This window comes from Girardinichthys multiradiatus, chromosome 22 (genome assembly GCF_021462225.1).
Source record: "Girardinichthys multiradiatus isolate DD_20200921_A chromosome 22, DD_fGirMul_XY1, whole genome shotgun sequence".
Classification (NCBI taxonomy): domain Eukaryota; kingdom Metazoa; phylum Chordata; class Actinopteri; order Cyprinodontiformes; family Goodeidae; genus Girardinichthys; species Girardinichthys multiradiatus.
In genome coordinates this window covers 11,037,747-11,061,424 of record NC_061814.1, presented here as the reverse complement: position 1 = coordinate 11,061,424, position 23,678 = coordinate 11,037,747, and the positions used below count along the sequence as shown (strand labels likewise).

At 42.1% G+C, this 23,678-nt stretch overlaps 1 protein-coding gene across 1 annotated transcript in view; it reads right to left on the bottom strand.

The window, feature by feature from the left end:
* The window catches only part of bean1 (brain expressed, associated with NEDD4, 1), a 63,648-nt gene extending 51,077 nt beyond the window's left edge, over positions 1–12,571 (bottom strand). The window contains exon 1 of the mRNA XM_047350983.1: positions 12,035–12,571. The gene's annotated coding sequence lies outside the window, so the exon portion shown is untranslated. The remainder of the gene's footprint in view (positions 1–12,034) is intronic.
* Positions 12,572–23,678: the final 11,107 nt, after the last annotated feature.

Genomic DNA, 23,678 nt, shown 5'->3' with positions numbered 1-23,678 from the left:
GTGTCCACAGCCCAGTAAGGTGATGCATGATTTTTACAGACTTGAGTTGGACAAACACATTTCGTGTTGGCAAAGACAACCGCTGCAACTTTGTCACTGCTGAGTCAATGCAATAAGATATCACACGCTCTAACTGTGAAAAACTATGAAGATTATAAAATACCCCCTCACGCTCCTAAGATATTGTGTGTGTGTGTGTGTGTGTGCACATACATTTGCGACTTGAAACTGGAATCCATTCTGCACCGTTGTTACATAACTGTCCCAGCCTCACACAGACACTCTGGCAGCTTAGCTGAACCATCTTCCCTTTCTGCCCTGCTCTCTCTCTATCCCTCAAACACACACAACCACAGAAATGAACACACACACATTGGGATGTTATCGCTCCGGTTCTCTTACAGTTCGTTTGTGTCATTTTGAGAGGCACAAGAGAACTCGCGGGGTTAGTGTCATCTCCTCACCCCACAGAAGAACTGAAGCTCACAGAAGAGCTGTAAAGCTTGAAAGGAAAGACAAACACAGTGCTGCTAAGAGATGTCAGTCAAATAACAAGAAATACAAACATTGATGTGATTGTAGGACTTAATCTGCTGTCAGTGTTTATATTGAAACGTTCCCTAAAATGTATGAAGAAGTCTATCAGGGCTATACATCAAAAATTTTAAATGAACTGATTTTAATTTTATAAAGACTTTTTAGATATTTTCTAAATTTTTATGTTATAGCATGGAATAAACTATACAAATTCTTGTTACAGGAAACCGGCTGTACGTTATTTGCAGCTAATCTTGTTTTACACTTAATTTCTTTTTCATTTCCTTTAAAGTGATTATATTAAAAGTAGACATTTTAGAATAAATTTTTAAGGGTACTTAATGCAAAGTTCTCTTTGAAAATCTCACGTAAGTTATCTTCCTTCCTTTAGACTTGTTAAGAATTTTAGATTTACTGGACGATGGATTAAAATAATTAAGAACCTGCTAAGTATAAACCAGATATTCAGAAAATTATTTAATTATTTACTATGTGGGTTCCCATCTTTCCTGATAAGCATGAGGGAATTGGAGCCCACTTATTTTTCACTTTTTTATGACTCAAACTAATGGTCAGTGTGTGGGAAGTAAATCACATCAAAAACAATCTCAAACTGTAATCAGCAGAACCCTGTGGGGGCCAAAGATGTATATTCTTATGAGTCTGAAGAGTTTTATCTATGAGATATAAAAGGTCAAAGAAATAGATGGTAAAGAGCCAATCACATACCAGTGTTGAGCCCGGTACTGACATCCTTCTAGGATTGGATATTGGGTTGTGGACAAGGAAAAAGGAACAAGGAGGCAAACTCCTTGTTCCTGTGTTGCATCGGGTCACATTATGACTTTCAGCTTAGAGCCAAAACAACATTGTTCCAGGCTTAAAGTAACAAAATGTACAGTGTAAACTCATAACTTCTAAAATAAATCCCAAATGTATCAGTAGATTAGTGTTATTAAGTGGGCAGATTGCTTAAATGTTAACGTAGAGACCGTGTTACAGAAGCCTGTGGTCTGTGGACAGTCTGGTGGTTCAGAGAGCGCTCTGCTGCACTCTGTGCTTCAGAGATATTTTAAAGTTACCAAAGGCAAAATACAAGACAGAAGTTACATGTATTTTACAAACATTTAGAGTCATGGAAGACCTGTAGTCTACAAAGCAGCAACAAGCTTTCAGCAGTAACACGAGACCCACTGAATTTCATTACAATACTTTATCACTGAGGACTGTCATATGTTTAGGAGGTCCTCTCTAGTGAAAATGACCACAGAATGGTGGCAGAGAGCAGAATAAAGACAGAAATACATGCAAAGTACAGGAGGGCTGCCATCCACTGCTCCATCTTTTGACCCACTTTAGGCCAAAACTGCAGACACATAAGTGATAGAGAAAAACGTTCACCATTTTAATTTATTTAATCAACTCTTTACATTTTTTTAATCCCATTTTTGCATATTTTGGCTGGTTTGTTGTAAATTACAATTTGTCTAGATTGTCTATGGGGTGAGTTGTAATTTGTTGTATTTTTTCTGGAAGTCTTTCATCCAAATAGCGCAATCTGTGTCCCAATTGGCATTTTTTGTGATATCAACTCTAACTCAAAACCTATTCTTTTAATATACAATTTAATGTAGGGTTTTTGTAATTTATTTTCATCTCCTCATGTTGTAATCCCTTCAAAAATGTTGTTTACTGTTTCCAATCATGTCAAGATCTTTTTTTTAAACTGTAAAAATAACTCTTTTTGATTTTTCTACAAAAAAGGAAAACGAGAAAGATACTTTCATAGGCATAAGTAAGTGGATAAAAATTTTATGAATAGTTATTTATGGTGAGTGACTGAAGTTAATTAAAGTATAACCTGAAAAAAACATCTCTATGGTATTTATGGCAATCTTTAAAATAAGATTCTTGCATCCAAAGGGAGCACCGTAGAGGTAGCAGAAAACTCCAGGCCCTGACTTGACGAGGCGTTCCTCAAAGGTTTAAGAACATCCGATTGCAGGATGTATACTGCAACAGTGTTCCCAAACCAATAAGTGATGCTGCAGATTGTAAGACAGTGGAATGATGCATCTGACTTACTATTTTTGGGATTAGCCACCTCGGATTCAAACCAGGAGTCATTTGCTCTGGCTGTGATTTTCACAAATATAAGTAAATATGGACAGGTTTCCCTTAAATGGATGTGTAACAACTAATTTAAATCTACGTGATCTTTGTCAGCCCGGAGTGATTGTTGGAGCCCTCTTTGTATCTCGATTCATAATTGGAAGCATGTGCAAACTCAGGTTTGCAAACATTTCACACCTGGAAATGGCTTTGTGCATCTGCCCCTGATAGTAACAGTGTTATGATTTGGGGTTGTTTGGTTTTTGGTTTCTGGTTTTTTCCTTATGTTTTTCACTGCTCCAGTCTTTAATCATGTCTCTGTTTATTATTTTCCTAGTCATGCTTTAGTTTTTGTCTTCTAGTTCATGTGCGGTCAAGTTACGTTTTTGGATCTGGTTATGCTTTCGTTTCATGTTTTTCTAGTTATATTTCTATTAGTTTGTTTCCTTGGATTTGCGTTCTGTTCAAGCCATGTTTTGCTCCAGTCACGTTTTGTTCTGTCAATTAAGTTTATTCGGTTCACCTGCACCATGTTAATCAGTTTTGTGTTCCACCTTTACCATGCTCCATTTAAACACACCTTGTTCAGTTAGTCGTCGCAGAAACATCCTTTCATTTTTCATGCTCAAGTCTTGTTTTTTGATCATGCCATGCCTGTCTTGCCTGCCCGTTTATTGTTTTGTTCCTGCCTCTTCTATGAATGAGTTTTTTGTTAATTAAATCATTTTACACTTACCGTCATGCTGCCTTCTGGTCTGCATTCTAGGGTCCTATATCTGGCTGACCATAACAGAATGTTTCCGCCAACCACAGACCCCGCGGACACGCAGAAGGCAGACACCTCGGATTGCTGGGTTCAGCGTCAGAAGGAGGAGGCTATGACCAATCTGCCGACCAACCTGGAGGTTGTGCCCTCTCCACTTCTGCTGGAGGAGATGGAACTCGCACCTGCTGGTCCTGGGTCTGACCGCGATGCGGTGGACCTCTTTACCTTCCTGTCTCGGGAGGCGGAGAAATAACTGCGCCGGTCTGCAGGGCTGTCGGTGCCGCAGTCGGCTTATGGTGGATCCAGGTTGGCGATTCCATGTCCGGGGACAGGTCCCCTTCGTCGCCTTTCTCCGCTTGCTCCCCTGGCTGCGCACTCTGGTCCGGCAGTGAAGTCTTCGCCCTCCTCCCGCCGCAAGAAACGTTGGCGCGGAGCGCCTTCCTGTGGTTCGGCTGCCAAGGAGGTGGTTTTCCCAGCCAGCCAGCCTCCACCCATGCCGTCTGCGCTCGCTCCAGCCCGGTGTTCTGAGGCAACACCTGACGAGCTGGAGCAGCGCTTGAGGTTCTACGCACGCCAGATACAGAGCTTCAGGAAGACAAGCCTCATGTATTCCTCTCCTGAGTTGATGGACAGAATCGGGCAGATGGAGAGGGATTATGAGGCTGCAGTAAGGCAGTTTTACTGCCGTCCACTTCCTTCCACGCCAGGACTCCAGGGAGCTGCTGCTGTTGCTGCTGCAGAGCAGCCCACGTCAGGACCTCAGCCTGACACACCACAGCCTCAGCCTGACACACCACAGCCTCAGCCTGACACACCACAGCCTCAGCCAGACACACCACAGCCTCAGCCAGACACACCACAGCCTCAGCCAGACACACCACAGCCTCAGCCTGACACACCACAGCCTCAGCCAGACACACCACAGCCTCAGCCAGACACACCACAGCCTCAGCCAGACACACCACAGCCTCAGCCAGACACACCACAGCCTCAGCCAGACACACCACAGCCTCAGCCAGACACACCACAGCCTCAGCCAGACACACCACAGCCTCAGCCAGACACACCACAGCCTCAGCCAGACACACCACAGCCTCAGCCAGACACACCACAGCCTCAGCCAGACACACCACAGCCTCAGCCAGACACACCACAGCCTCAGCCAGACACACCACAGCCTCAGCCAGACACACCACAGCCTCAGCCAGACACACCACAGCCTCAGCCAGACACACCACAGCCTCAGCCAGACACACCACAGCCTCAGCCAGACACACCACAGCCTCAGCCAGACACACCACAGCCTCAGCCAGACACACCACAGCCTCAGCCAGACACACCACAGCCTCAGCCAGACACACCACAGCCTCAGCCAGACACACCACAGCCTCAGCCAGACACACCACAGCCTCAGCCAGACACACCACAGCCTCAGCCAGACACACCACAGCCTCAGCCAGACACACCACAGCCTCAGCCAGACACACCACAGCCTCAGCCAGACACACCACAGCCTCAGCCAGACTCCAGGCCAGACACACCACAGCCTCAGCCTGACTCCAGGCCAGACACACCACAGCCTCAGCCTGACTCCAGGCCAGACACACCACAGCCTCAGCCTGACTCCAGGCCAGACACACCACAGCCTCAGCCTGACTCCAGGCCAGACCCTAAGTCAGCCTCAACCCCCTCCACACGTAGCAGAGGACGTCGTAAAAGGGACGCCCCGGCTCAAGTCATCGGGGGCCCCGGCAACGCCTCTGAGGGTCCGGCTGACGCCTCAGCCTCTGCTCACGCCTCTGAGGGTCCGGCTGACGCCTCAGCCTCTGCTTACGCCACTGAGGGTCCTGCCGACGCCTCAGCCTCTGCTCAAGTCACTGGGGGTCCTGCCGACGCCTCAGCCTCTGCTCAAGTCACTGGGGGTCCTGCCGACACCTCAGCCTCTGCTCAAGTCACTGGGGGTCCTGCCGACGCCTCAGCCTCTGCTCAAGTCACTGGGGGTCCTGCCGACGCCTCAGCTCCTGCTCAAGTCACTGGGGGTCCTGCCGACGGCTCAGCTCCTGCTCAAGTCACTGGGGGTCCTGCCGACGCCTCAGCTCCTGTTCCTGAAGGGTTCAAGGAGCAAGTTGTCCTTGTTCTGGCTTCTGAACCCTGCGACGAGGGGTTCGAGGAGGAAGTGCCGCCGAACCCTGTTCCTGAGGGGTTAAAGGAAAGTTTTGTCCTTGTTCTGGCCTCTGAACCCAGAGATGAGGGGTTCGAGGAGGAAGCGCCATTGAACCCTGTTCATGAGGGGTTCAAGGAACAGTTTGTCCTCGTTCTGGCCTTTGAATCCAGAGCTGAGGGTTCCCCAGGCTCTGCTTCAGCCTCTGAGGGTTCGCCAGGCTCTGCTTCAGCCTCTGAGGGTTCGCCAGGCTCTGCTTCAGCCTCTGAGGGTTCGCCAGGCTCTGCTTCAGCCACTGAGGGTTCGCCAGGCTCTGCTTCAGCCACTGAGGGTTCGCCAGGCTCTGCTTCAGCCTCTGCGGGTTCGCCTGGTTGCCCGCCGGAACTCTGTGCCTGCTGGGGACGACCTCCTGGTCGCCCGCCGGAACTCTGTGCCTGCTGGGGACGACCTCCTGGTCGCCCGCCGGAACTCTGTTTTTGTTTCTGGCCCTCCTACCAAGGCCCCCACCGCCCGCCCTGGTCGGGTTGTCTTTTGTTTGGACTCTTGTGGGCGTCTGGTATCCGCCCTTAAGGGGGGGGTTGTTATGATTTGGGGTTGTTTGGTTTTTGGTTTCTGGTTTTTTCCTTATGTTTTTCACTGCTCCAGTCTTTAATCATGTCTCTGTTTATTATTTTCCTAGTCATGCTTTAGTTTTTGTCTTCTAGTTCATGTGCGGTCAAGTTAAGTTTTTGGATCTGGTTATGCTTTCGTTTCATGTTTTTCTAGTTATATTTTTATTAGTTTGTTTCCTTGGATTTGCGTTCTGTTCAAGCCATGTTTTGCTCCAGTCACGTTTTGTTCTGTCAATTAAGTTTATTCGGTTCACCTGCACCATGTTAATCAGTTTTGTGTTCCACCTTTACCATGCTCCATTTAAACACACCTTGTTCAGTTAGTTGTCGCGGAAACATCCTTTCATTTTTCATGCTCAAGTCTTGTTTTTTGATCATGCCATGCCTGTCTTGCCTGCCCATTTATTGTTTTGTTCCTGCCTCTTCTATGAGTGAGTTTATTGTTAATTAAATCATTTTACACTTACCGTCATGCTGCCTTCTGGTCTGCATTCTGGGGTCCTATATCTGGCTGACCATAACAAACAACCTGACTTTGTAACATTAGACACGAAGTATCTAAGAGTAACTCTGACAACGTTTTTTTTGTAAACAGTAATAAAAAAGTGGCATCTTAAAACGGTATTTAACTTGCCACAAAACTGTTGTATGCATTGCCACAGTAACTTTAGACGGTCAGCTGTAAACACTGTGCAGAGATTATATTTGACAATCTACCAGACAAATTCAGATAATGATGAAAAGAAAAGGAGCAGAAATTGAGAGACATCAGCAGTTAGAGAAAGAGAAACTGAGGGAATCAGGTTTCGCATGAAACCACTTCACCACTCCATCATTCCTTCAACTCTCTTCCTGGTATTCCCTCTCTCCAATGCTTTCCAGTGTCCCTCTGTCCCTCATCTCATCCATCTCTTCCTTGCTCTCTCTGACAGTCCATTAGGCCCACACAGCCCTGTCATCCATTCAAGCTGTCAGTCCTGAGTGCAGCACAGATCTCAGAGCGACTCTCCGTTTGTAGCTGGGCTGGCAGGGACAGCGGTTAGAGCCCCCGCGCCTTCGATAACGGCCTCACAGTTCAGTTTTCATGACGGCTGGGTCACACGGTTAAACCCCACAGTTAGTGGATCAGAGCTTTGGTTCTTGTGGAACAGACTTGCGACAATTTCACACAACTACAGTATTGTGCAAAAATCTTAAACCCTAATTTCTTTAGACATTATTTCCCGTAATCTTTTCAAGTGTTCTTAATCGATATTTCTCCAGAGGTTTTTCTAAAGAGCTTGATTTCTTCTTTCACATTTTCTGTCAAGCCTTTGAATCTAACTACGACATGGTTATTATGCATTCTGTGCTCAGAAAATTTAGGAGATGGATGAGTGGAGGACAAAGGAAGGGTTGTAGGACTTAGAACACAATGTACAGCAGTACCTGAAAGTAATGTATATAAGATACAGGAAAACATAAAATCCAGCAAAGACATGAAACAATACCTGAGTGGTACATCTTCATGTTGATTACCTGTATAATAGCGCTTTGGGAATACCTGTTGTGCACCCTTTCCACTGGCTCTATTTAGCTCGGCTCCACTCCACTCAGCACACTTTAGTTTTTTTGTCCCTGCTTCTAAGCAGGTCTGACCAGGGCTGAGTAGGGGGTCCATCTGACGTGAACAGATTGTTGTTCACTGATTGGCCGTGGGCCCAGGAGAAATGAGTAGGTGTTTGCCAAAGTAGTGCAGGGAAAAGTTATTAAAACTCAAGAGAGACTGCAATAATATTAAGGACCACAGTGGCCGGAGGAAGGCATACCGAAACATAATTTTACTATTTACAAATCAAACCATGCCTGAAGGCTGAAAAAAATAAAAAAGGACACATGGGCTTTCTGAATTACAGGCAGGCGGGGTGCTGTATTTAATAACTTAGCTGATCACACATAAAATCAGCTGTTCAGACGCTTTTCCCCCAAAACACACAAAACAATACCACTTTCAAACAGCATGTTTGGTAGGACATTTATTGAATGCCCTTAAGTGAACCAGTGTGTGCAGGCATTTAGCAAATAGAAATAATTTTGGTAACCCTAACTGACCTAAATCAAGAAAGGTTTAGTCTGTTTTAATGTCAGCCAGTGAGAGAACAAATGGTCATCTTTGTTATAAGGATGAATCACCAACTCTTAGCATGTAATCACATGTTGAAGTATCTTATATTTAAACTAAGAGATCATGGCCTGTCTTAGTTTATTAAATTTTTCTGAACTGGTTCATAGTCACAGTGTGAGCGTCAGACTAAAGTCAAGGGGCTTTTTGATGCATCGACCTTCACAGCTGACTGGAGAGGCACCCGTGACAAGGCTTTAATACTCTCTGTGGAACTCAGCACTAAGAGCTTCATGCAGTCTTTGTGATGTGAGGATGTAAGAATCACCAAAAAAGTCACAGATAAAGCAGACTAAAGTGAGGTCTTGTTTGTGTTTATTATTTTCTAGCCACGGTTCTTTGTGATTTTTGTTGAAATCTTATTCCCTTATTTATTTTTTTTACTTATGAAACAAAATATTTTTTCTGTAACTGTATGATCAGTGTATTGTAACCTGGATGATCCAGTTAGTGGTTGTCTTGCTGTTGTGCTGTGTGTGTTTAGGGTTGTGAGGCTACTGTATTTCACTGTTGTAACTACAGAGCCAACCCATGTGGGAGGATAGCAGAGCGAGAGAAAAGATGAGTTTATCCAAAAAAAAAAATCACTACAACTTGCCTATAAAACGCCTATAGGGAGCTCCGTTCTCTTTGTGTTAGCCAACAGTGAGTTTGCCTAAAGTTTAATTGCTTCCTCTGGTGTGTAGTTGTTTGTTCTTGGCACTCTTACTGTGGTAAAAAATTGCTATTGTGGGTGGATTTCTGATACTCATAAAGTTGTCCCATGCCGTGTAACAATATTCAGACCTCTTTTCCACCTTGTCATGTTACAACCACAAACATGAATGCATTTTATTGGGATTTTAATCTACAGATCAGCAAAAAGGAGAGCAGAATTATTAAATGGAAGGAATAAGAAGAATAATTTTCAACATCTTTTAGAAATAAACTTCTGAATAGTGTGGCATACATTGCAGTTAAGCCCCCTTTACTCTGATACCCCTTAATAAAATATTCTGCAGCTAAATGCATCTAGGAATCACCTAATAAGTAAATGCAGTATATCTATGCATAATTTAATCTTAGTATGAATATTACTATTCTATGAGGGCTTCAGAGTTGACTGGAACAGTCAGCATCATGAAGACCAAGGAACACCGCTGACAGGTCAAGGAGAAAGCTGCGGAGAAGTTAAAGCAGGGTTAGGTTGGAAAAAAAAAAGCCCAATTTTAAACACCTCACACAGCTCTGTTCACTCAATCATCTGAAAAAAGAAAGTTTAGATAAACCTCAAACCTTGCACGTAATGACCGTCAATCTTAACTGACAGGCCTAGTGAGAAATTCATTAATGAGTTAAGCAGCCAAGAGGCCCATGGTAACTCTGGAGAAGCTGCAGATATCAACAGCTCAGGTGGAAGAATCTCGTTGTCGTCTTCTGTTTTATCCGGGACCGGATTGTGGCGGCAGCAGACTTAGTACTCATCCAGCTACTCTGGTGTTCCTCAGGCCAGCCGAGAGACATAGTCCCTCCAGTGTGTCCTGGGTCATCCCCTGGGCCTTCTCCTGGTGGGATGTGCCTGGAACACCTCCCGAGGAGGTCATCTCAACTGACTCCTCTCAATGTGGAGGAGCACTGGCTCTACTCCGAGCCCCTCCCAGATGGCCGAGCTCCTCACCCTATCTCTAAGGGAGTGACCGGCCACAATGTGGAGGAAGCTATTTTCAGCCGCTCGTTCTTTCGGTCATGACCCAAAGTTCATGGCCATAGGTGAGGGTAGGAAAGTAGACCGACCAGTAAATCGAGAGCTTCGCTTTGCGACTCAGCTCTCTCTTCACCACAACGGATCGGCACAGCATCCTCATTACTGCGGCAGCTGCACGGATCCGTCTGTCAATCTCCTGCTCCATAGTGGAAGACTCTACCAGCAAAAAAAATTTTGTTGTGCACTTGACTCATCTGACAGCCTCAACACACCTTGCTCATGGAGATGCATTATGGTGGCAGCATCATGCTGTGGGGATGCTTTTCTTAGGGTGCAACAAAGAATCTGGTCAGGGTTGGTGTGAACAACAAAATGCTAAATTACAGGTTAATCCTGGATAAAAACCTGTTAGAGAATACAGTGGGATGGTTTAGAACTAGACTTATTCATATGTTAGAATGGCAAAGTCAAAGTCTAAATTTAAATCCAATTGAAACTTCTAAATTTATGTTCTACAACAAACTATGGAAAAAATGTCATTCTCTAGATTTGCAAAGGAGGAAGAGGCAGGCACTATAGACAAATAACTGCAAAAAAATCTAATCTTGTCAGGGTTTGGACTATTGTTTGTGGTTTTGTGTTTTTGTTTACTTTAGTCAGATGTTCTTGTTTGTGGTTTGTATTCATGTTGTTTATTGCCTTCGTTTTCCTAACAGTTCTGGTTTCCTCTCGCCCTTGTTCCCTTGGTGTTACATTATTTAGAATAGTTTCATTATTAGTGTTATTGTGATTATTAGTTCTGTATCTTCCTTGGATTATCTGTGTTTATTTATGTTAGGTATTTTGTTCTCTCTCCCAATTTAGTCCCTTAGGTTTAGTTTCTACAGTTCTAGTTCTCCCTCTTGTTAGGTCAGCTTTAGTTATTGTTTACGTCTTTGTTTGTCCTCATGTTCCCTGCTTGGTTCTAGTTAATTCAGTCAGTGTGGTTTTAGGTTTGTTTACTTTTGTAATCAGGGTTTCCTTAATGGTCCTTTGTTTATACTTAGGGTGCCAGTTCTTAGGTTGTTGTTGTTATTCTGTTTCCTCCAGTTTCTCTGTTTCCTTCAGTTCTTGGTTGTTCTAGATTTTTTATGCATTTTTTGGTTATTTTATCTTGGTCTATGGTTTTGCTTAGGTCTGTGTCTCCTTATTGTTAATTATTTCCTTCGCCCATGTTTTAGTCTATGCATTAGTTTCACCTGTTTCTTCAGCCTCCCTGCCTCCTTGTCACACCTGTTCCCCGTTCCTTTGATTACCTGCCCTTTGTATTCCCTTAGTATATTAGTTAGTCTGGTTTATGTGTTCAGGACTGGTTCCTTCGTTCTTTACCCTTGTCTATGTGGTAAGTATTACCATGTTTCCTGCAGTGTCAACTTATGTAAGTTTTTTGGATTCCGTCTATGTTTTGTACCTGCAGTGCTTTTGCTTCGTTTTTTGAAAACGTTTGAATAAAGCTGAAGGCTTATTCAACATGCTCTGACCCAAACTCAGAACGTGACAAATCTTTCAGATTTTTATTTGTAAAACAAATTAAAAATCATAAGTGATTTTCCTTTCACATCACAATTATGTGCTAGGTGGTCATACAATCCAAGTAAAACACATTCAACTTTGTGGTTGTAACGTAATAAAATGGGAAAACCTTAATAGATATGAAAACTACTTTTAGGACAGGGCATTTTCATACAGCTAGAATACGGCTGCATAAAATTAGTACATTTGGCTATAAATGGGCTACAACGACGTAATCATTTGCGCCTAATAGAGAACAAACACGAAGAAATTCAGTCTATATATTCCTAGTTAATGTTACATTTTTTTCCGTGGGAGGGAAATGCAGTGTGGAGGATGTCAGCAAAAACTAACTCTTCAGCTTCAGCTGCAACAAACCCTCCAACCCACATATTCAAACACTGCAGAGGATTTTACAGCACAATCAGCAGGGGGCATGAAAGCCTCTTACCTGCAGAATAACTGCAGAGATGAGTGCCAGGAGTCCTGGAGATCCTCACATCACTGCCGCCGCCGCCGCCACCAGCAGCAGCATCATCCCAGTTTGATCCCACTCACTGGTTGTCTCCCGTCCCCTGCGTCTATCCCGGGACTTGGCCCACCTCCTCAAAATAGCGCTTTGTTAAACTCTCGGTGATTTACCAACACCGAGCACAAAACAGCGCTCAGATCCACCGAACATCGCCCCACTGAGGCTACGGATGGTCCCGTCCTCACAAGCCAATCATCCCCACCGTCAGCACCGCCACCTTCCTCCCTTCCTGTCCTGCAGAGCTTCGTTTCTCCTTATTGCTCGGTCACTGCTCCACTATCATCTGAAACACAATCAGAACCTCTCATCTGCGTTCCTCCTCCGCATCTTGATCCAGCTCAGGGTCGCTCCTTCGCCCCGTGAATCGGCTCGGTTCTGCTCTGCAGCCCAGTAAAGTGTGTCATTCATGGGAAACGGAGCACACGATCCAGGCCAGGCATATGCCGACAAGGAGAATCCCTCTCCTGTACAGATCCCAGACTGCATTTGGGATTTGGGAACGGGTTTAGCGTGCTGTCAACTGAAAGTAGGCAGTCCATCAGATTTAAATCTTAGTATAGGCTTAAATGATTTTATTGGAGCAATTCCAAACAATAAATGCTACAGCATATATTTAGCACGTCTAGGTATATTAAAGCGAAATTTGGAAAACTCGATTGTGAAAGCCTTTTTTGCTTAGCCTGCATGTCACCGAAGAATTACAGAATGTGATCCTTGATTTGGTTAAGTCTGCATTGATTTAGGTTTTTTGCCCAGTTGTGTAGCATTTAAAAGTGACATTTAGTAGAAAAGTAAATCGGTAAACAGTGAGAATGCAATGTGTAAGTGACAATATTCTTTACGGCCTTATTTTTCAATGAGCTTATTTACAGGGGAAATGGAGGGTGGTGGCAGTGCACCACCACTGATCTTCCTGTGTGAAACATGGTCTGATAATGGAGCATAGAAAGTTTTCCAGTCAGACTAAACAACTAATAAACAAGTAAGATTGTCAAAAAGCAAAATAATTAGAACAGTTAAAGTATATTTTTTTTATTCACTGCCTAACTTTGTTGATTAGCAGTTACTTAGACCAGAAATGCTATCAATGCTTTGTTTTGAGTTGGCGTTTCACACAGAAAGATCACTGGTGGCAGACTGCCTCCTACCTCCATTTCCTGTCAAAACATTCAATGACTTCACAATAAATAATTCTCCAGTGCAACAATGACAAGTCATTAGCTTGGAGAGCCATGATCTAAACCATCTCTGACGCCAATAGGACATACTGAACTCTCATTTAAATATTTTTACCCAACATTTGAGTTAGAACTCTTCACTGGTGTTGCTTTTAAATGAAAATGCCGATTTGTTTTTTTTTTTTTTTTTTTCAAACAGTGATAATACTGTTGCTCCATTCTCTTCCAAATTGTATTCAACCAGAATGAGAGCCAACCCTTTCAGAGAGCTAATGCTTTTGGAGAAAAACATTATTACGGTTTATGAATATTGTACTGACAAATATGATAAAAATGTAGTTTTTCTGGAGTTTTTTTCTGTGTATAGCCACCACACAATCTAGTTTTTTAAACTGTATTCCATCTTACATTGCCTCAAAAAAATTTCGTTCCCCTTGAACTTTCCCAATTATTTCCGCTTTACAACCATAAACCTCAGTGTTTTTTGGTGATAGACTATCTTAAAGTACATAATTGTAAAGTGGAAGGAAAATGTCAAAACGTGTGTATGTATGTATATATATATATACAGATAGATAGATAGAAATCTCAGTACACACCAAAAGTTTGGACACACCTTCTCATTCAAAGAGTTGTCTTTATTTTCATGACTATGAATATTGTAGCTTCACACTGGAGGAATCAAAACTATGAATTACCACATGAGGAATTATATACTGAACAAAAATGTGTGAAACAACTGAAAATATGTCTTATATTCTAGGTTCTTTAAAGTAGCCACCTTTTGCTTTGATTACTGCTCTACACACTCTTGGCATTCTGTTGATGAGCTTCAAGAGGTAGTTTTCGTAGATTATTTATATATACATACACACACACATACGTGTGTGTGTACGGGAAATGGGGTGGAGAGAGAAAGGGGGAAGACATGTGGCGAATGTCTACAGGCTGGAGTTTAACCCAAGACAGTCGCATCGAAGACCAAGGCCTCCTTACATGGGTTGCGCGCTTAACTCCTCTGCTCCTGCCACGCCCCCCATTGACAACTAGCTTTGATTTATTTATGTATTTATTACTTTAAAATAGCTGAAGAGTGTGGTATTAAGCCATCTTTATTTTACCTCCCAGCACCACACACACACTAAAGAAATCCAGTGCAACTGATTCCCTTCTCATATAGTTAGTAAATAAAATCCACCTGCTTATAATTGAACGTCAGTATAAATAAGAAGCAGGTGGGGATTTTGTAAGGTGAAAAAGTTCCAGTAACCTCAGATGTTCACATTAGCTAGCTCAGCAGAAATGCCACTTGCTTAGTCGACTCAGCATATGTAAGGATTCTTTCTTTTTTGTAGAGCTACGTAGGCCTCAAATCATGTATCCCTAAAGTCTCTACCTGAGAATAAAGCATTTTATGTTATGCAGCAAAGTATCTGATCTTTGTGCCATGACAAGCTTTCAAAGCTATTGTATTTAATAGCTCCTTCACATCTCAGAAGTCAGTTCACAAGCCATCCATTTTAATCCTGTGCTGTAAACAGGGAAAAAAACTATTGCAACAAAGATGCTGTGAAGATCACTGTTTGAAGAGTTCTAATGAAATTCTGAAAAGATGAACTTTAAAAGAACTGAGCATACTTCATACAGTCAGTTTTGGTAAACAAACAAGATATTATTGATAACCTTAGGTGAGCTCAAATTGTTTGTTGTTGTTTTTTTTGTCTCTGTGATAGTTTTCTCTGATCTTTTGTAGATAGCACAGTAGAAAATCATTTGTTAACTTCTCCTTAAGATGAGTAAAGTCCCCTGCTGTTGAGAAACCTGTCAGCATCTGATGAACAGTGAAGCATTTGCTCCCTTATAGATTTTCTCTGTTCTTGCTGGTTTGTCACACTTAACGTTTTCAGATCATCAAACTAATTTTAATTTCAGACTAAGAAACAGTTTTCAAATGATGATTTTAATTATTAAGGTTAAAAGCTGCCCAAATCAACCTGGACATATAGGAAAAACGTAATCGCCCCCTAAACATAATAACAGATTGTGCCAGCCTTGGCAGCAACACGCTTTTTACTTCTCTGTGGAGGAATTGTTTTGCCAATCTTCTTTGCAGATTTTTTTTAAATTTAGCCATATCTGATGGTTTTCCAGCATGAACACCTCAATAAAAATTAATACTGGACTTTTACATTATTACTCCAAAACCTTTCTGAGTGATTCAGAGATGAACTTACTAGTGTGCTTTGGATCATTGTTCCACTGTAAACCCCGAGTGCACTTAAGAGAGCTTAAGATCACACATTGTTTGTTGATCCTTCTCCTTCAGGATTTTTGTCACAGAGCATAATTACTGACTCCAACAAATACAGCAACTCGTCCAGGTCCTGAAGTGGCAAAGCAACCCCAGACCATCACACTCCCACCACCATGTTTGACGGTAGATTTGATCATGGTTTAAAAAACTGCTCTTTGTATTTTCTCAAGTTATTTTTGTCTGATGGTAAAATTTGTTTGATGGTCTGAAGCATTTAAATGTGACAAAAACAGACAGAAGCTGTAAGGGAACAATATTCTTTCACAGCAGAGAATAGATTAATGTCATGTTGTTGTCCATGGCATTTAATGACAAATAAAAAGTTTTTTGATTAAAAACCACTAGTGCCACAATGTTTGGCAATCCTACTGTTAATATCAGCAGAGAACCATTTCTGTGTTGAAGTAGCCATATGGTTTTGATCATTATTCTGCTAAAGGCCCAGTGACAACCCCTTTTCAGTTTACTGATTTTAATTCAGAATGTCCTGGTATTTCAAGGAGTTTGTGATGTCAAGGTTCCCAAGGTGTTTGGAACAAGAACGACACCATAGCATCATAGTTCCACCACCATACTTAACAGTGGGCAGGAGGTGCCTTCCCACGCATTTATCCATAACAGTTGTCATGGAGACTGTAGAATATAAACTATGTGTGTAACTGGAATGTGTGGAAATAGGGGGGTCAAGCTTAGGGAGTGAAGCATAAAAACTGCAACGTCATAAATTAGTGGAGGACAAGGGATCATTGGATGGGGGAGAAGAGGACAGGGAAAGCTGGAGACAAGACAAGCTTGCTATAAGAAAATAACCAGAAACACTCCTTATTTGGACCTAAGGAAATGTTATGTTATATACATGAGTGACATGATATATGTATATGTTGAACACACCCTTGAGACTGAATAAAACGAGCTGAGAAGCGAAGAGAGGGCAGAGTTAGACTCATAGGTTCTCACTGGAGTCTATCTCTCTCGCTCTGCGCAGAGGCGAACTCAAAGTTGATTGTACTTTGTGTTTATTTCACTCTTTTGAAACCTGTACCCAAATCAACGGACCCGAGGAAGCAGAGATGGCTTCGACAAGACCTATTGAACTTTACAAAAATTTTTTTACACCTCTTACCATCTAGCTCACCTGCTCACAATAAAAATGTAGGTTCCCCCTTCCAGCTGAGTGTCCAGTAGGCAAAACAATGGGCCTTTGTGTCATGTCATATTTTGCAGAAAATGCAGAAAAAACAAAAAGCCATAACTGTTCCTAGAAACTCTAAACTTTAAAGGAAATCATACATTTTTAAAAATCCTTCAGTTGCATTTATTTTAAAGGGATCATTAGGTTTATCAATAATTGTACAACTGTCGATTTTCCAAATTTTTTCTATTGTGAGATTTTATTATTTCAATAAAAGATTCGTTCATTTCAAGGCTTATTACACATCTTCATCAGGAGTACCTCCCAATATGTTAATATCTGTATGTTCGTAATATTTTATTTATCCTTAAAAACACCAATTTTTGGCTCAAAAACGGCTGCAATAAAGAAAATTCTAGTTCCTGTAGTTCATACTTTAAGCCACAGTGTGGAGACAAAGCACCGTCAGGTTTTTTAGCCGCTGACTAGTTTTTCCTCATTTTTCTACAATTTATAATATATTTTCTTTTTCCATGCATAGTAGGATGATCACATATACTCAAATACTCACTTTTCCCCTCTTTAGTAAATGTGTTGCAACTCATTCTAGCTTGTGAATTTTAGATTTTATTAAAGTGATCAAACGTTAAGATCATTTGTAATATTGAATCATAGATTCAGTACACACGGTTTCTATGTCCATGTTCCTTCCATGAGAACCCAAGATGCTTTCAGCTACATGGAGGAAAAAACTGAAAGGCTCCTTCCTCTACATTGTTATCTGCTGATCAATGGCAGGATGCTACAGTCAGTCTTTGTTCAAAGTTAACCTTTTGTGAGCACACTATGGATTTCTGCAATCTTTAGTGTAGTAGCAGAAAACATGTCCCTGAGGATTATTTACTGGAAATATTTTTTTGTTTTTTTTCTTCCTCTTCTTTATTGTTTTTCTTGCCAAACCACTGCGTGTCTGTGGTCCCCTCAAACTTACAGGGAGATGTTGGACATGAGTGCTGTCTACATCTAAGCCAGCTTTGGCTCTTCTAGCAGCTGTTTTGAACTAAGCTTTATTCGTCAGTGCATCTGTGGGGTGTTTGATGGAGTCTTGCTTTTGTGATGGTTGACTGCAGTGCTCCTCGAAGCACGGAGGAGGAGTTTCCAGTGGGCCTCCATATGTAAGGGTAACTGGTCTGTGTGAGTAGACCTGCCTGGAGTAGGGGAATTAGACCCTAAAGTCTGACAATGTCACAGTCTATCCACTTTTCTGCTGTACAGGCCTTGCATTTTTCTTATGAAAAACACATCTGCTAAACAGACCAACCTGGGCAGACATGAAACAAAAGCGATCCATTTGTAAACACTGACATTTTTCACATCTTAGTTCTTAGTTCATGTTTATTCTGTCCAGCGTTTCTCTTACACCACGATGAAATGTCTTCATAGACAAACCTATTAAAACACTTTTCTCTCTCTGGTTTAACAGTAGCAGTGACCATTTCATTACGTTGTTTTTGACACTAGAAAACTTAGTTTAGAGAACAGAACCTTTGCCAAAGAGTCACGCTAACAGCTAATCAAGGCAGGACCCGTGCGAGGTTAATTACTACAATCTTAAATAAATCTAATTTAACACTTTATTTGTAGCTCTAGGAAACATGTCACAGGCTGTGGATTTCAATATATATTTTATCTTGTAATGATTTCTGTGTCTTGTTCTGCTTAAGTCTTTCTACAAAGATAATTCAACAAAGCTCAGCTTTCTTTGTGTAACCTGAATTGACAAAAGCTAATCTTCTGCTTATAAAATATACTATTCAAATGGTTGCATGTTAAAAACCAATACAAAAAAGTCAGCCTGATTTCTTTCATAAATCCAGTCCTGCCTCAAATGTGGACCAATCCAGCCCTGGACCTGGATGTTGAGTTTGTCCTATAATGCTGGGGAAGGTTTTTAACCCTTAAAGCGGGTTAAAGCAACTATTGTCTTACATTAAGGCTAGTTGAAAAGAATAACCCATTACCTGGATTACTAAACAAGTTATATTTGGGTAAAATGTAGACATTTTATTTTTGCTTTGACACTGCCGTAAAAATGATCGGATTAAAAAATAGCAAAACAACCCAATAAAGTTAAAAATAACTTTATTTGTTTAAAAAGTGAACTTGTACAACAAAATTCGAAGTCAATATAAAATACTGCATAAATATTTTCTGTGTATATTAATGTTATGACTAGTGCTTTAGTCAGTGTGAACGTTGAACACAGCAACAGCCTGTGCTAATTACACAGCAGGTAAAAAGACGATGTTATACTTGGTGAATAAACTCTTTCTGTGAGCTCAAGTCTTTAAGGCAACCCATTGGAATTAACAGTGTTATATAGCATTACTTCATCATGATGCACTTGAGATTCAGTGAAGTCCATTGTGGTCATTGCGTCATTCAAAATGGCGGTCTGTAAGGAATGATGATGCTTCTCCTAGTCTCTTCTCTAACTCTGTAAATTGGGTCACAATTTCTGACCCAATGTTTGGTTTAAACTACCCAACTTCTGCCCCAACAGCATAAACTCAGTATTGGGGTTGAAGAAATACCTCTGCTGTTCTTGGTGCCTGGTCAAATTTCAGGATCACTTATGATGGGAGGCTGCACGATGGAGCAGTTGGTAGCACTGTTGCCTTGCAACAAGAAGGTCCTGGGTTCGATTCCCTGCCTGGGGTCTTTCTGCATGGAGTTTACATGTTCTCCCCGTGCATGCGTGGGTTCTCACTGGGTACTCCAGCTTCCTCCCACAGTCCAAAGACATGCTTGTTAGGTTAATTGGTAACTCTAAATTTCCCTTAGGTGTATGAATGAGTGTGTGCATGGTTGTTTGTGTGTTGCCCTGTGATGGACTGGCGACCTGTCCAGGGTGTACCCCGCCTCTCGCCCATAGACTGCTGGAGATAGGCACCAGCTCCCCTGCGACCCACTATGGAATAAGCGGTAGAAAATGACTGACTGACTAACTTATGATGGGACGTGTCACATGTCATTTCACTCTTCTTTCCCACAAAATACAGAGTGTTGGGACACACATTGGATTAAGTCACCTGAGTACCACCATGACTTCCCATGATGCCATTGGCCGTATAAAACCCCCACCTTCCCAAGGAATAGATCTCTCCCACGACGGTGATGACCGGGACAGGAGAAGCACAGCACGCTAATGTCTATTTGCTGGCAAACAGACATAAACTCTTCAACTGGATCCAAGAGTGTCATACGATCACCGATCATATGCACAAAGTTAAGTACGGATGAATTACTGTCTGTATATCCGGTATTCATTCATGAAAGGGGGTAATAATTAAGGTACAAGCGTGACTTAACTTTTCTCTCTGAGGTCTACAGAGATTACAGAGAGTTCCCAGCACGACGCCGAGTGAAGCAGTTTCCCAAGGAAGGACAATGGAACGCATCAACATGGTAACGTGCAGTTTTGGCTGGCCAACAGAACAGCCGTCACTCTCCGCAGCTAAGGAGGTTAGCTGTAGCTAACCGTTTGTTGACTGTGGACGTTTCTTCAAACTTTGTTGTCGCCCGGACTCTTCTCCTCAGCATGGTTCATGAGGTTATGTTTGGGCAGATTGATAGAAGTGATTTAGGATGAATTGATCTAAACGTTTGTCAATTTATGAAGTTTTGTTTGTGAAACTCTGCTATCTTAGTGCTAGCAGACTATCTGCAGCACACGTGCTCATTATTTTAATAGAATAATATTTTATCTGATCTTGCATTGTGAAAGGCTGTCTAAAGGTTTGCTGATTATTGCCTAAGTTGGTTCCAAGACTAACTTAACTTCATTTCCAGATTCTTCAAGATAATCCTTGGTTCTCAAACATAAACATTGCAAGGTAATGTTGCATCACTCTTTTGGTCATGATTTCAATCATCTTTAATCAACTTGTTTATGTTGTACATAGTCCATTAGTCTTCCCTATTCTTTAATTCTGCTTGGTAGTTTAGTTGGATTGAAAAACAGAATAACTCGTGACATTCCAGGAGTTAACAAATTTAGACTTGCGTCAAAATTAATAACTCCAGTATCTCTGGATGTAGGCTGTCAGAGGCTAGGCGAGTCATTTCCCCGACACCAGTTTAAACAGAACTTTCAGTAAACCTATTTAGTAAGACCTCTCAGGTTTAGGGAAGTCCGGACCCGTTGGATGGAGAGCTGGATTGAGCAATCCCTTTTAGAATTAAGGAAGTAGGAGGGAGGGGTTGGCTCAGCGGACAACGAAACTAGTAACAATCAACTTTGAGTCAGAACATCTAAAATTTTGCCTTTGTAGCAGTCTGGTTTCTTCTGTGTAAGCAATAATTTGAGACTTGGTTTAACTTCAGTTAACCCCACTGTCCAGACAGTTGCTGCTGCACATCTGTATCCAGAGGCTGTGTTTTGTGTACGACCACAATTTGAAACTGAATTAACTTTGCAGTTAATGTTAGTATCTGACCTGATTTGTGATGCATGATGCATGTATCCATTCAGGAACTTTAGTTTTGTTTATGTTTTGAAAGAACAGGATTTATTGCCAGATTAAATCCCAAACTTAATCTAATCCACCCTGCCATAAAGGGGGTGTATCAAAAGCCAAATTGCAATTATTACACTTAGGAGGTGTAGCAATTTTATTTTTTCCTTTGCATTTTTAAACAAAATTCTCTTAAAGGTTAAGAGTAGTGTCTGATCACTAGTTCCTCCCACGAAAGGTGAAAAATTAATGCTAGAATCACAAAATATCCCTAGAGAAAGGAGTAGCCTTGGAACACTTAGAGCATAGTGTTGTCATAAATCACAGGTTGAATGATCAACTTGCGCACCCATTTTACAGTCATACAAATGTTTCTGATATACAGGGGTTGGACAATGAAACTGAAACACCTGTCATTTTAGTGTGGGAGGTTTCATGGCTAAATTGGACCAGCCTGGTAGCCAGTCTTCATTGATTGCACATTGCACCAGTAAGAGCAGAGTGTGAAGGTTCAATTAGCAGGGTAAGAGCACAGTTTTGCTCAAAATATTGAAATACACACAACATTATGGGTGACATACCAGAGTTCAAAAGAGGACAAATTGTTGGTGCATGTCTTGCTAACGCATCTGTGACCAAGACAGCAAGTCTTTGTGATGCATCAAGAGCAGTGATCCAGGGGTAATGTCAGCATACCACCAAGAAGGACAAACCACATCCAACAGGATTAACTGTGGACGCAAGAGGAAGATGTCTGAAAGGGATGTTCGGGTGCTAACCCGGATTGTATCAAAAAAACATAAAACCACAGCGGCCCAAATCACGGCAGCATTAAATGTGCACCTCAACTCTCCTGTTTCCACCAGAACTGTCCGTCGGGAGATCCACAGGGTCAATATACACGGCCGGGCTGCTATAGCCAAACCTTTGGGCACTCATGCCAATGCCAAACATCGATTTCAATGGTGCAAGGAGCGCAAATCTTGGGCTGTGGACAATGTGAAACATGTATTGTTTTCTGATGAGTCCACCTTTACTGTTCTCCCCACATCCGGGAGAGTTACGGTGTGGAGAAGCCCCAAAGAAGCGTACCACCCAGACTGTTGCATGCCCAGAGTGAAGCATGGGGGTGGATCAGTGATGGTTTGGGATGCCATATCATGCCATTCCCTTGGCCCAATACTTGTGCTAGATGGGTGCGTCACTGCCAAGGACTACCGAACCATTCTTGAGGACCATGTGCATCCAATGGTTCAAACATTGTATCTTGAAGGCGGTGCCATGTATCAGGATGACAATGCCAAATACACACAGCAAGACTGGTGAAAGATTGGTTTGATGAACATGAAAGTGAAGTTGAACATCTCCCATGGCCTGCACAGTCACCAGATCTAAATATTATTGAGCCACTTTGGGGTGTTTTGGAGGAGCGAGTCATGAAATGTTTTCCTCCACCAGTATCACGTAGTGACCTGGTCACTATCCTGTAAGAAGAATGGCTTAAAATCCCTCTGACCACTGTGCAGGACTTGTATATGCAATAGTCTTTGCGTTATCTCGCCACCGGAACTGACAGTTCTGCCTGCCACAGCCACAAATTGAGCTTGGCCCTGCTGCAATTCAATCAATTTCTCGGCACGTTTGCAATGTAATGCATTGCAGACATGCACATCGCCCCCTACCGAACAAGATGGGTAGCTCGGTCAGCATTGAGCTGAGGAACAGCGGCTGCTGACGTCACTCTGCTGCGCCCGCCGCTCAGAATGCTTTTTCGTTTTCGAGTTCTGGGCAGTACTTTGCGGGCAGACCACCAAAACAAAAAAGCAATGTCTGCTTTGTTTTCTTTTTGATTATGGCATAAAATGTGCAGTCGTGAAGAAGAAAATGCAAATAGGATGATTGATTACAAATTTTATTTATGTGTCAAATAATGCAGCTGCATTCTTAAAATGAAAAAGCATTTCTGGAAATGCTTTTTCATTTTCAAATTTTACATTTCAAATTGAATTTTGGTATGTATTTGCTGGGGTACATTTTGAAAAATAAATCTCAAATGTCTTTTTCATTTTCATTTTAATTAAGTGAAAGAATGAGCAGTCATGAAGGAGAAAATTAAAATGCAAATAGGATTATTGATAACTAATTTCATTTATGAGTCAAACAATGCAGCCACATTCTTAAAATGAAAAAGCATTTCTGAAAATGCTTTTTCATTTGAAATATGGTAACGATTTGCTTCCATAGCATGCTGCGTGTTAACACCACTGCATTCAACTCTCCTGAACGTCTGTGTCAACCCCTAGGGGCCAGGAGAGACACACATGGCTGTCAGGTGACTCAATCCAACCTGACCCACCACCACTTGCACAAGTCCATTCAAAAACTTGTTTCGTTCCCCAGAGGTTAGATCATGATCTTCCAC